General features: G+C 44.7%; 2 non-coding genes and 2 pseudogenes across 2 annotated transcripts; all 4 read left to right on the forward strand.

Moving 5' to 3' along the window:
- The first annotated feature begins 3,637 nt into the window (after positions 1-3,637).
- LOC113101056 (uncharacterized) lies at positions 3,638-3,811 on the forward strand (annotated as a pseudogene).
- A 374-nt stretch (positions 3,812-4,185) lies between these two features.
- LOC113101064 (U1 spliceosomal RNA) lies at positions 4,186-4,349 on the forward strand. The gene has a single exon (XR_003289904.1). It is a non-coding gene; the product is annotated as a U1 spliceosomal RNA (small nuclear RNA).
- Positions 4,350-11,742: 7,393 nt separating this feature from the next.
- Positions 11,743-11,917, forward strand: LOC113101058 (uncharacterized; annotated as a pseudogene).
- Positions 11,918-12,291: 374 nt separating this feature from the next.
- LOC113101065 (U1 spliceosomal RNA) lies at positions 12,292-12,455 on the forward strand. The gene has a single exon (XR_003289905.1). It is a non-coding gene; the product is annotated as a U1 spliceosomal RNA (small nuclear RNA).
- Positions 12,456-14,360: the final 1,905 nt, after the last annotated feature.

Genomic DNA, 14,360 nt, shown 5'->3' on the forward strand with positions numbered 1-14,360 from the left:
CAAGGCCGGGCACTTTTAGTAAATCTGACCTTTTTAGACAGGGATTTTAATGTTCTTAATGTATATGGTTTTACGGAAAAGAACGAAAGATATGAGCTTTTAGAAGACTTGCAACCCCACATGCTAGGTAGGGCTCCCCTAATGGTAGCAGGGGATTTTAATTGTGTTTTATCTAAAACAGACAGGAAAAGGGTAGGGGAGGATTTCAGAGTGGACAAAACGTCGGTTTTATTGCAGGGTTTAGTCAGAGATTTTAATTTAGTCGACTGTTTTAAAATTTTGCATCAAAGAGAGGAGGGCTTCACCTGGTTCAGTGGTGATGGTACCAAAGCCTCTCGAATCGACTACGTGTTTACAAGGGACTGCCCGCCAACCGATGCTACATTAACCCCCCTTTTTTTCTCTGATCACATGATGCTGTCTTGCACCCTTTCACTGCCCATGGGTGTGACGGTAGGGGGAGGGCTGTGGAAGCTGAACTGTTCCCTGTTGGAAGACAAGAATGTAATTTTAGAATATAGGGAACAGTTCAGCCAATGGCAGACCCTCCAAGACTTTTATGATACACGTGCACAGTGGTGGGAGATGGTAAAGGACCGGACGAGACAGTTTTTTAGAAAGATAGGGAAAGAAAAGAAGAGTAGGGAAAAGAAATGCATGTTGGGGTTGCAAAAAAGACTACAAAGGTATTTTAATCTTTTAAATAATGGTTTTGATTTTAACAATGAAATCCAGGATGTAAAAAAGGAAATGTCAGTTTTAGCCAATATAGAAAGTAAAGGGGTCCTTTTAAGAAGCAAAGAGAGAGAAATTGAAGAAGGGGAAAAGTGTACCAGATATTTTTTTAAGAAAATAATAACAAGGGGTGGGGGGTTAACCAGGGTTAAAACAGGGGATAGGGAGGTTAACACAACAAAAGAGATTTTAGAGGATGTGGAAAAATTTTATGGGGCTTTATATAGTTTTAAAAAGGTACACTCAGACACCGTAAAAGAAGTTTTAAATTTTGTTGAGAAAAGGGTCGACTGTCAAAATGAGATTTTAGCCCAAGATTTGAACATTTTAGAAACCCAAAAAGCTCTTGGAGGTTTTAAAAAGGGGAAGTCCCCAGGAGTGGATGGACTTCCCCTGGAGTTTTATCTAACATTTTGGGACATTTTAGGACAAGAGCTTTTGACAGTTTTTAAAGAGTTTGAGACCCTCGACAGACTTCCAGACAGTTTTAGAATAGGGATAGTTTCTTTACTTCACAAAAAAGGTGACCGGACTGACTTAAAAAACTGGAGACCCATAACACTTTTAAATTTCGATTATAAACTTTTTAGCAAAGTTTTAGCAACACGCATGTCAACTGTTTTAGAGGACGTGATTCACCCGGATCAAGCTTGTTCTGTGCCCGGAAGAAAGATAACAGACAACCTAGTGCTGATTAGAGACGCCATCTGTTACGCGAGAGACAGAAATATTCGGCTAGTAGTCCTAAATTTAGATTTTGAAAAAGCATTTGATCGAGTCTCGCACCAGTACCTCTTCCAGGTTCTGGAGAAAATGGGGTTTCCAAAGAGGTTTATAGCCTGGGTGGGACTGCTGTACAAGGGAATAGTCAGCAAAATTCTAATAAATGGGCATCTTTCCAAAGCTGTGAACATACACAGTGGTGTCCGTCAGGGATGTCCTTTATCTCCTCTTCTGTATGTGGCTTGCATCGAGCCACTGGCACAGATCTTGAGAAGGGACAAATGGATCAAAGGACTGGACGTTCCTGGGACGGGGGGACTGACGGCGACCTGTGTTTTATATATGGACGACGTAACTCTTTTAGCCACAGACGTTTTATCAATACGAAGAGCACTGGACTTGACTGACTGGTACGGTCGGGCCTCGGGCGCCAAACTCAATAGAAACAAGTCCGAGGCCCAGCTCTTCGGGCCGTGGGGAGACGTGGACACAGGAGGACTTGATTTGGTTTTTAAAGACAACGATTTTAAGATTTTAGGCGTTAAATTTGATAAAGACGGGGGTGGACGGGAAAACTGGACTGACTTGTTAGGGAAAGTTAGGAAAAGACTGGGGTTTTGGGGACTAAGACAGATGACGATGGAAGGCAAGGTTTTAATTTTTAAATCTGTGATTTTACCTCTGATTTTACTTGTCTGTTCTGTTTTTAGCCCCCCTCGGTGGTTCCTGGGGAAACTGGAGAGGGCGGTGTTTTACTTCCTGTGGGGGTCCAAGTGGGAGCGCCTGAAGAGGGAGACCATCAAGAAAAGGCCGGAGAACGGTGGAAAAGGCCTCCCAGACCCCCACCTGTTTTTAGGCAGCCGCTTCACCGCCCTGCACATTAGTTATGCCACGACCCCATCCAAAGAAAACAAGACGGCTGCAATGGCGCGATTTTGGATGGGGTCTTACCTACGAACACTGAAAATTTTACCAGTGGACTTGAAAACCCCAGTGTCTTTTAACTTGCCCAAAGAGTACAGTTTTATAAAAAAGTTTTTAAAGAAATACCTTTTAGAGAGTGAAGATGTCACCATTTTAACTCAACACAAGTCTCTCATCTCTGTTGTGCAGGACCGGGAACCGGTGAGTCCAGTTCCGGGCCTCACACCAAGTGAGGCCAAACAGGTTTGGCGGAACGCGGCTCACCCCGCTCTCCAGAACAGGCACAAGGACTTATCGTGGATGGTGGCTCATGAGATCCTCCCGGTCAGGGCGGTTATGCACTCCAGAGGCATGGCCAAGAACCCCATCTGCCCGCGGTCCGGCTGCAATTCCCCGGAGACCGTCCACCACCTGCTCTGGGAGTGCAGCACTGCGCGGGACCTGTGGGCCAAGACCGGCCCCCTGTATTTCCCGTGCCTACCAGCGGGTGGGGCCCAGTTCGGGTACCAGCTCGCCATCCTTGGGGTGGGCCGGGGCTTGAAGGACTTGACGGCACAGAAATTTACCTCGCTCTGGCTCACCCTCAACGTCATCAAGGATGCCATCTGGGCCACCAGAAACCTGCTGGTGGGGAAGCGCGTTACGGTAACCCTCCATGCATGCGAGCTAAAGGTAACATCAATGCTGCAGGGGTACCGGACGACGATATTCGGACGGGGGGGCCGGGGTCGCACGGAGAGGGTCCCGGCAGGCACCGACCCTGGCCGCCCGTAGATGCACCCTCACCACTCTGGCTACGGGAACAGCGGGCCAGCGGGCCGGAGGAGAGGGGATCTCCGCTGAGTCCATAAAGTAGCATCTCATGTCCCTGTTCTGGAGAGTGGGGTGATGACCCACTTGATAAGGACTCACCCCCGGTCTTGCACAATAGATGATTTTTAATTGGTGTTTTTTATTGTTTTATCATGAAAGAGGTTTTATTAACATATATATAACGAGGCTTGTTTGCTTTTTTTAAAATTTGTATTTTACTTTTGGAACTGACCGCACCTTTTAAACACACCTCAATAATGGACTTTTAAAAACAAGCAAAACACTGTGGTTTTAATCAAATGCTTTTTAACAATGATTGTTTCTTTCATTTTACCATGTGTATTTATTATATATTATATTGCTTGTTTTAATGTGTGATTAAAAAGAAAATGTTGTGTGAAAAAGAAAAAATGCAAATGGAAAAAATGTAAATGGTGACAATAAAACTTTTTCGAAAGAAAAATCTGTTCTTATCAGTTTAATATCTGATACGTCCCCCGTCCGGGGACTACATATTAAATGGATTTTTAGATCACGGAGCTGGAGCCGGGGCTTGCTCCGTCCACTCCATGCATCGGCCTGGTATTGCAGTGTCTCCAGGAACGGTGTGCTTTCCCTTTTTGGGGATTGCCATTTATTGTGTCGAATAGCAGAACAAGGAATGAGAGCTGCCATTGCAGATGCTGTGGTTTATTGCAAACTTTTTTCCTGATGTGTCCACCTGGGGTCTTGGACTCTTCCACTAACGATGCACCCACCTGAGGTCTTGAAGTCTTTCACAGACGAGGTGACGCATCGAATCAGGTGTGTTTGTTTAAAGAGAGTCATCTAAAACTGGCGTTGGGAAGCACCGGCCCATGAGCTTGGCAGTTTCCAGGCCAGTAACGGAAGGCACCCGTCCTTCCTTTCCTGGAGGGGGGGCGGAGGGCTAACCGTTGGTGAGGATGGTAGAGATGCAAATCACACCTCTGGCTGACCGCCTGGGCCTTCATACTTACCTGGCAGGGGAGACACCATGATCAAGAAGGCGGTTCACCCAGGGCGAGGCTTGTCCATTGCACTCCGGCCATGCTGACCCCTGCGAATTCCCCAAATGCGGGAATCTCGACTGCATAATTTATGGTAGTGGGGGACTGCGTTCGCGCTCTCCCCTGAAATTGTTGGTGAAACAAAGCAGAAGAGGTTTTTACAGTTTTTTATTTATTTTCCTTTCAGAATGGGGAGTTCTGTCACATGCGAGATATGTGTTGTGCGCCTGTGAAACAAAGTCACTTGCGCTCTTGAAAAATCGGACCCTGGTGGGTAGTTTAGTTCGAACATAGCGCAGACCTTACTTTGAAAGTAGATTGGACTGACTGCAGCCTAGCTGTAACTGTCTCCATGTTGTTTGGTTGTCCTTTTTTTCGATTCGTATTAATTTTGTTGTCGCTTACAGCGACACCTAGTGGCCTGTCGCCGCGCCCTTTTTCACCTGGCCTCGGACTGAGCCCCTGCACAGGTGTGCCGATTTGGGTGAAGGGATCTCACTCCTTCCTGGAGTTATAGCCATTCGAGCCACCTCGGACACGCCACCTTAGCACGTTTTGAGGTCCCCTCGCCAAGGTGAATGGAAATGTCCTCTTTTTTTGGATGATTATTGACAGTCAGACTCCAGAGAAGCTTTCTGTGCTGATTTGGGTGGGACTGGGCCAAATACCTGGCGCCAGGTTGCAAAAGAAGGTTTTCGACAAAATCCAAAATACCCGAAAATTTCGTCAGAGCGACGGGCCAATCTGAGACCTGCGTCTCGTTTCGGCTCGAGCCAAGGATTCCGGTGACATAAGGCACGTGGCTCTGCGACCAACCGTTTGGGAGTTACGAGCCATGCCGTACTTTCCGTCAGGCCGATCGGGACGAGGCCCGGTGACGTTGTAGACAGGGGAGGGTACTACCCAGATAGCACACTTACGTCTGCAAGATGTCTGTTAAAGAACTGTTGATCTGGAAAGCATCTGCCATCTACAAACGTCTGACATACGCCTTTCAGATGTCAGTTTTATATACCTTCTAAATCATAAACATCTAAAAGACATCTAATTGACATCTATCTGACATCTAAAAGGCAGTGTTGGGGAGTAACTAGTTACATGTAACAGCATTACGTAATTTAATTACAAAATGAATGTAACTGTAATTAGTTACAGTTACGAAGAAAAAATTAGTAATTAAATTAAAGTTACTTATGAAATTTTTAACGATTACAAAGGCAATTACATTTGAATATTTACACACATCCACATACAGATTTCACTGATTTCTTTCCCAAATTGCACTGACTGTTCTGAGACATACGCCCTAATAATTTCCAGAATTTTAACAGAATTTTTTGTTTTTCCCAGTCCGCCCTTCCTGTAAATTAATGGCAAAAACATGCAGTTTCATTTAATACAAATAGGCCTACTGAAGCTTGCAGTGTTGTCAGCCTCTGCCGCCTCAATATAGGAGTACATGAGCACATAAACATCATTTCTAGAACTGCTCTGTGTCACGTCATGCATTTTACCTATCATATCATATACAAAGAGACAGCAGTTTAAAAAAACACCAATGTTTCAGGAGTTTATTATACAGGAATGACACATGCTTATTAGATAACTGTATTTGAGTTGATGTATATGTTTTTATTTATTATTATTTAATTTTCACAAATTTAGAAAAGTAATCTAAAAGTACTCAAAAGTAATTAGTTACATTACTTTAATAAAGTAATTGAAAAAGTTATACTACTATAACATTTTAAACAGGGTAACTTGTAATCTGTAACCTATTACATTTCCAAAGTAACCTTCCAAACACTGCTAAAAGGAGACGTCCAATAGACGTATTGCAGATGAGCAAACAGCCTTAAAACTACATCTTGCAGATGTAAATTCATATGTCAAATAGACGTCTCCTAGATGTATGTGTGCTATCAGGGTACCATCCCCCAGCGTTTTTAGGTCTCCCAAAACTTACCAAAGCCGAGATGGGCATCGCCGTGTCCGGCTTCCTCCCTGCTGCGTCTTAGCAGCATCGCTTCTCGGCCTTTTGGCTAAGATCAAGTATCTTGTCGGACGGTTGAGACTGCGATCGCCTCTTGGAGGTTTCCTGACTCGAGATCCCTTCATATCTTGAGTCACACAACTTCGGGAGGTATATTGAACTCTGCTGCTTCGGGCTCCAACAAGTTTTAAGGTAAGGTCTTTTAATTATTTATTTTGTTATTTATTGTTGTATTTATTGTTGTTTTAAGTTTTTAGGCTGTTGGTGCCTCTATCATGTCGGCTGCCCGTGCCGGCGTGCGGAGGCACCACAGCGTGCGTTTTTTATTCAGGCAGGGTGAGGGGAAGCTCCTGGGAATGTCCCGTATGGACTTTTCCAGGAAGCTGATCCAAAAGACCTTAGCTTTTAAATGTGACGACCTGAATTGTTTGATGACTCTGCCCTTGAACAAAGGATTTGATGTTAGTTTTAAAACCGCTTCCCTACTTAGTGACTTTTGGCAAAGGTTTGAATCAGTTAAAGCCCAGTTTTCCATGTTCACTGTTGAGAAACTTTCTGATAACACACTTAAAACTGTGATTGTCAGGATGTTCAATGAAACCGTGACTGGAGATGATATTTGTGTTTGGTTGGGTAGATTTTGCACTGTTCGAGGCCAGCCTGTCAAAGTGTTAGATGAAGATGGCATTTGGACATGCTCCTGGCGAATTCCCATTAAACAATGGGAAGACGCTGGGGGCTACCAGGGCCTGAAGCATCTGCCTTCCATGATTGTGCTCGGAGAGAACAGAGGCTACATACATTATCAAGGAATGCCCAAACTCTGCAGAAAGTGTGGAAGGTTTGGTCATTTATCTGAAGCATGCCAAGAGTTAATCTGTGGGAAGTGTAGAGAAATTGGTCACAGTTTTGATGACTGTACCAATGGCAGACGGTGCAATCTTTGTGGAGAAACAAACCATCTCTACAGAGACTGCCCTAAAAGTTTTGCCAACAAGCTAAAAATGGCCGCCCCACATGGGCAACAAACGAAGGAACAAAGGAGAGAGGAGGCGGTCCCTGAGGTTTTGGCGGGAATTTCAAATTCCCAGCCGGCCTCAGGGATTGGGCAGGAAGGAGGAAGTGGGGCGGCCACAGGGGCGGAGGCAACGGAACAGGAAATGGTAATGGAAGGAAAGGAAAGTGAGGAAGAATCACTGGTAACAGTTTCGGATGGGGTGGAAGAATCCACCGGGAGTGAGACAGAGTGTTCACTCCCTAATGCTCAGGTGCAAAAAAGACCTGCGGGGTCTCCTCTGATTGTAATGGAGGAGAAAAAATCTAGGGCAGCATATAAGCTCGATAGTTCCGATTCGGTAGATCTGGAGCGCATGTGGCCCCTAGAGTCCCCAAATGAGGTTTCCTTTTTGCACATTAAGCTAACAGCATCATCGCCAAAGGAGCCACAAGAGGTTCCCTCTGTGGCCTCTGAAGCGACAGGCATTTGCCCTCCAGACCTCAGCTCATCTGGGGAAAAGGAAAGACAAATGCTACAAGATGTAACATGATTTTAATCATATTTTTGTAGTCTTTTTCTTGTCTTCTGTTTTAAATGCCTCATACCTTTTTAACCCTACTGCTCATGGCCCTCACCATCTCTACTATCAATGTCAGAAGTGTGAGGTCCACCATTAGAGCACAGAGTATTTTGTCCTTTTTAAAATCTTTTAAGTCAGATTTGTTTTTATTACAAGAGTGTTCTCTGCCCTTTTTAACTAGGTACACAAAAATGGAAGAGCTATGGTCCGCAGGAGCCTCCATATGGAGCGGATCAAATTTTAACAAAAACGACGGAGTTGCGGTTTTAATTAATAATCCTAACATCTTGGTGAAGGGCAGCACTGTGGTGAGGCAAGGCCGGGCACTTTTAGTAAATCTGACCTTTTTAGACAGGGATTTTAATGTTCTTAATGTATATGGTTTTACGGAAAAGAACGAAAGATATGAGCTTTTAGAAGACTTGCAACCCCACATGCTAGGTAGGGCTCCCCTAATGGTAGCAGGGGATTTTAATTGTGTTTTATCTAAAACAGACAGGAAAAGGGTAGGGGAGGATTTTAGAGTGGACAAAACGTCGGTTTTATTGCAGGGTTTAGTCAGAGATTTTAATTTAGTCGACTGTTTTAAAATTTTGCATCAAAGAGAGGAGGGCTTCACCTGGTTCAGTGGTGATGGTACCAAAGCCTCTCGAATCGACTACGTGTTTACAAGGGACTGCCCGCCAACCGATGCTACATTAACCCCCCTTTTTTTCTCTGATCACATGATGCTGTCTTGCACCCTTTCACTGCCCATGGGTGTGACGGTAGGGGGAGGGCTGTGGAAGCTGAACTGTTCCCTGTTGGAAGACAAGAATGTAATTTTAGAATATAGGGAACAGTTCAGCCAATGGCAGACCCTCCAAGACTTTTATGATACACGTGCACAGTGGTGGGAGATGGTAAAGGACCGGACGAGACAGTTTTTTAGAAAGATAGGGAAAGAAAAGAAGAGTAGGGAAAAGAAATGCATGTTGGGGTTGCAAAAAAGACTACAAAGGTATTTTAATCTTTTAAATAATGGTTTTGATTTTAACAATGAAATCCAGGATGTAAAAAAGGAAATGTCAGTTTTAGCCAATATAGAAAGTAAAGGGGTCCTTTTAAGAAGCAAAGAGAGAGAAATTGAAGAAGGGGAAAAGTGTACCAGATATTTTTTTAAGAAAATAATAACAAGGGGTGGGGGGTTAACCAGGGTTAAAACAGGGGATAGGGAGGTTAACACAACAAAAGAGATTTTAGAGGATGTGGAAAAATTTTATGGGGCTTTATATAGTTTTAAAAAGGTACACTCAGACACCGTAAAAGAAGTTTTAAATTTTGTTGAGAAAAGGGTCGACTGTCAAAATGAGATTTTAGCCCAAGATTTGAACATTTTAGAAACCCAAAAAGCTCTTGGAGGTTTTAAAAAGGGGAAGTCCCCAGGAGTGGATGGACTTCCCCTGGAGTTTTATCTAACATTTTGGGACATTTTAGGACAAGAGCTTTTGACAGTTTTTAAAGAGTTTGAGACCCTCGACAGACTTCCAGACAGTTTTAGAATAGGGATAGTTTCTTTACTTCACAAAAAAGGTGACCGGACTGACTTAAAAAACTGGAGACCCATAACACTTTTAAATTTCGATTATAAACTTTTTAGCAAAGTTTTAGCAACACGCATGTCAACTGTTTTAGAGGACGTGATTCACCCGGATCAAGCTTGTTCTGTGCCCGGAAGAAAGATAACAGACAACCTAGTGCTGATTAGAGACGCCATCTGTTACGCGAGAGACAGAAATATTCGGCTAGTAGTCCTAAATTTAGATTTTGAAAAAGCATTTGATCGAGTCTCGCACCAGTACCTCTTCCAGGTTCTGGAGAAAATGGGGTTTCCAAAGAGGTTTATAGCCTGGGTGGGACTGCTGTACAAGGGAATAGTCAGCAAAATTCTAATAAATGGGCATCTTTCCAAAGCTGTGAACATACACAGTGGTGTCCGTCAGGGATGTCCTTTATCTCCTCTTCTGTATGTGGCTTGCATCGAGCCACTGGCACAGATCTTGAGAAGGGACAAATGGATCAAAGGACTGGACGTTCCTGGGACGGGGGGACTGACGGCGACCTGTGTTTTATATATGGACGACGTAACTCTTTTAGCCACAGACGTTTTATCAATACGAAGAGCACTGGACTTGACTGACTGGTACGGTCGGGCCTCGGGCGCCAAACTCAATAGAAACAAGTCCGAGGCCCAGCTCTTCGGGCCGTGGGGAGACGTGGACACAGGAGGACTTGATTTGGTTTTTAAAGACAACGATTTTAAGATTTTAGGCGTTAAATTTGATAAAGACGGGGGTGGACGGGAAAACTGGACTGACTTGTTAGGGAAAGTTAGGAAAAGACTGGGGTTTTGGGGACTAAGACAGATGACGATGGAAGGCAAGGTTTTAATTTTTAAATCTGTGATTTTACCTCTGATTTTACTTGTCTGTTCTGTTTTTAGCCCCCCTCGGTGGTTCCTGGGGAAACTGGAGAGGGCGGTGTTTTACTTCCTGTGGGGGTCCAAGTGGGAGCGCCTGAAGAGGGAGACCATCAAGAAAAGGCCGGAGAACGGTGGAAAAGGCCTCCCAGACCCCCACCTGTTTTTAGGCAGCCGCTTCACCGCCCTGCACATTAGTTATGCCACGACCCCATCCAAAGAAAACAAGACGGCTGCAATGGCGCGATTTTGGATGGGGTCTTACCTACGAACACTGAAAATTTTACCAGTGGACTTGAAAACCCCAGTGTCTTTTAACTTGCCCAAAGAGTACAGTTTTATAAAAAAGTTTTTAAAGAAATACCTTTTAGAGAGTGAAGATGTCACCATTTTAACTCAACACAAGTCTCTCATCTCTGTTGTGCAGGACCGGGAACCGGTGAGTCCAGTTCCGGGCCTCACACCAAGTGAGGCCAAACAGGTTTGGCGGAACGCGGCTCACCCCGCTCTCCAGAACAGGCACAAGGACTTATCGTGGATGGTGGCTCATGAGATCCTCCCGGTCAGGGCGGTTATGCACTCCAGAGGCATGGCCAAAAACCCCATCTGCCCGCGGTCCGGCTGCAATTCCCCGGAGACCGTCCACCACCTGCTCTGGGAGTGCAGCACTGCGCGGGACCTGTGGGCCAAGACCGGCCCCCTGTATTTCCCGTGCCTACCAGCGGGTGGGGCCCAGTTCGGGTACCAGCTCGCCATCCTTGGGGTGGGCCGGGGCTTGAAGGACTTGACGGCACAGAAATTTACCTCGCTCTGGCTCACCCTCAACGTCATCAAGGATGCCATCTGGGCCACCAGAAACCTGCTGGTGGGGAAGCGCGTTACGGTAACCCTCCATGCATGCGAGCTAAAGGTAACATCAATGCTGCAGGGGTACCGGACGACGATATTCGGACGGGGGGGCCGGGGTCGCACGGAGAGGGTCCCGGCAGGCACCGACCCTGGCCGCCCGTAGATGCACCCTCACCACTCTGGCTACGGGAACAGCGGGCCAGCGGGCCGGAGGAGAGGGGATCTCCGCTGAGTCCATAAAGTAGCATCTCATGTCCCTGTTCTGGAGAGTGGGGTGATGACCCACTTGATAAGGACTCACCCCCGGTCTTGCACAATAGATGATTTTTAATTGGTGTTTTTTATTGTTTTATTATGAAAGAGGTTTTATTAACATATATATACGAGGCTTGTTTGCTTTTTTTAAAATTTGTATTTTACTTTGGAACTGACCGCACCTTTTAAACACACCTCAATAATGGACTTTTAAAAACAAGCAAAACACTGTGGTTTTAATCAAATGCTTTTTAAAAATGATTGTTTCTTTCATTTTACCATGTGTATTTATTATATATTATATTGCTTGTTTTAATGTGTGATTAAAAAGAAAATGTTGTGTGAAAAAGAAAAAATGCAAATGGAAAAAATGTAAATGGTGACAATAAAACTTTTTCGAAAGAAAAAATCTGTTCTTATCAGTTTAATATCTGATACGTCCCCCGTCCGGGGACTACATATTAAATGGATTTTTAGATCACGGAGCTGGAGCCGGGGCTTGCTCCGTCCACTCCATGCATCGGCCTGGTATTGCAGTGTCTCCAGGAACGGTGTGCTTTCCCTTTTTGGGGATTGCCATTTATTGTGTCGAATAGCAGAACAAGGAATGAGAGCTGCCATTGCAGATGCTGTGGTTTATTGCAAACTTTTTTCCTGATGTGTCCACCTGGGGTCTTGGACTCTTCCACTAACGATGCACCCACCTGAGGTCTTGAAGTCTTTCACAGACGAGGTGACGCATCGAATCAGGTGTGTTTGTTTAAAGAGAGTCATCTAAAACTGGCGTTGGGAAGCACCGGCCCATGAGCTTGGCAGTTTCCAGGCCAGTAACGGAAGGCACCCGTCCTTCCTTTCCTGGAGGGGGGGCGGAGGGCTAACCGTTGGTGAGGATGGTAGAGATGCAAATCACACCTCTGGCTGACCGCCTGGGCCTTCATACTTACCTGGCAGGGGAGACACCATGATCAAGAAGGCGGTTCACCCAGGGCGAGGCTTGTCCATTGCACTCCGGCCATGCTGACCCCTGCGAATTCCCCAAATGCGGGAATCTCGACTGCATAATTTATGGTAGTGGGGGACTGCGTTCGCGCTCTCCCCTGAAATTGTTGGTGAAACAAAGCAGAAGAGGTTTTTACAGTTTTTTATTTATTTTCCTTTCAGAATGGGGAGTTCTGTCACATGCGAGATATGTGTTGTGCGCCTGTGAAACAAAGTCACTTGCGCTCTTGAAAAATCGGACCCTGGTGGGTAGTTTAGTTCGAACATAGCGCAGACCTTACTTTGAAAGTAGATTGGACTGACTGCAGCCTAGCTGTAACTGTCTCCATGTTGTTTGGTTGTCCTTTTTTTCGATTCGTATTAATTTTGTTGTCGCTTACAGCGACACCTAGTGGCCTGTCGCCGCGCCCTTTTTCACCTGGCCTCGGACTGAGCCCCTGCACAGGTGTGCCGATTTGGGTGAAGGGATCTCACTCCTTCCTGGAGTTATAGCCATTCGAGCCACCTCGGACACGCCACCTTAGCACGCTTTGAGGTCCCCTCGCCAAGGTGAATGGAAATTTCCTATTTTTTGGATGATTATTGACAGTCAGACTCCAGAGAAGCTTTCTGTGCTGATTTGGGTGGGACTGGGCCAAATACCTGGCGCCAGGTTGCAAAAGAAGGTTTTCGACAAATCCAAAATACCCGAAAATTTCGTCAGAGCGACGGGCCAATCTGAGACCTGCGTCTCGTTCGGCTCGAGCCAAGGATTCCGGTGACATAAGGCACGTGGCTCTGCGACCAACCGTTTGGGAGTTACGAGCCATGCCGTACTTTTTCCCCGTCAGGCCGATCGGGACGAGGCGGTGACCGGTGATAGCACACTTACGTCTGCAAGATGTCTGTTAAAGAACGTTTTCTGGAAAGCATCTGCCATTAGCTACAAACGTCTGACATTACGACTTTCAGATGTGCAGTTTGGGTATATACCTTCTAAAATCATAAACCATTAAAGACATCTAGACATCTATCTGACATCTAAAAGGCAGTGTCTGGGGGGGAGTAAAACTAGTTACATGTACACAGCATTACGTAATTTAATTACAAAATGAATGTAACTGTAATTAGTTACAGTTACGAAGAAAAAATTAGTAATTAATTAAAGTTACTTATGAAATTTTTAACGATTACAAAGGCAATTACATTTGAATATTTACACACATCCACATACAGATTCACTGATTTCTTTCCCAAATTGCACTGACTGTTCTGAGACATACGCCCTAATAATTTCCAGAATTTTAACAGAATTTTTTGTTTTTCCCAGTCCGCCCTTCCTGTAAATTAATGGCAAAACATGCAGTTTCATTTAATACAAATAGGCCTACTGAAGCTTGCAGTGTTGTCAGCCTCTGCCGCCTCAATATAGGAGTACATGAGCACATAACATCATTTCTAGAACTGCTCTGTGTCACGTCATGCATTTTACCTATCATATCATATACAAAGAGACAGCAGTTTAAAAAAACACCAATGTTTCAGGAGTTTATTATACAGGAATGACACATGCTTATTAGATAACTGTATTTGAGTTGATGTATATGTTTTTATTTATTATTATTTAATTTCACAAATTTAGAAAAGTAAATCTAAAAGTACTCAAAAGTAATTAGTTACATTACTTTAATAAAGTAATTGAAAAAGTTATACTACTATAACATTTTAAACAGGGTAACTTGTAATCTGTAACCTATTACATTTCCAAAGTAACCTTCCAAACACTGCTAAAAGGAGACTCCAATAGACGTATTGCAGATGAGCAAACAGCCTTAAAACTACATCTTGCAGATGTAAATTCATTGTCAAATAGACGTCTCCTAGATGTATGTGTGCTATCAGGGTACCCCCCCAGCGTTTTAGGTCTCCCAAAACTTACCAAAGCCGAGATGGGCATCGCCGTGTCCGGCTTCCTCCCTGCTGCGTCTTAGCAGCATCGCTTCTCGGCCTTTTGGCTAAGATCAAGA

This window comes from Carassius auratus, unplaced genomic scaffold, assembly GCF_003368295.1.
Source record: "Carassius auratus strain Wakin unplaced genomic scaffold, ASM336829v1 scaf_tig00217456, whole genome shotgun sequence".
NCBI classification, from domain to species: Eukaryota; Metazoa; Chordata; class Actinopteri; order Cypriniformes; family Cyprinidae; genus Carassius; species Carassius auratus.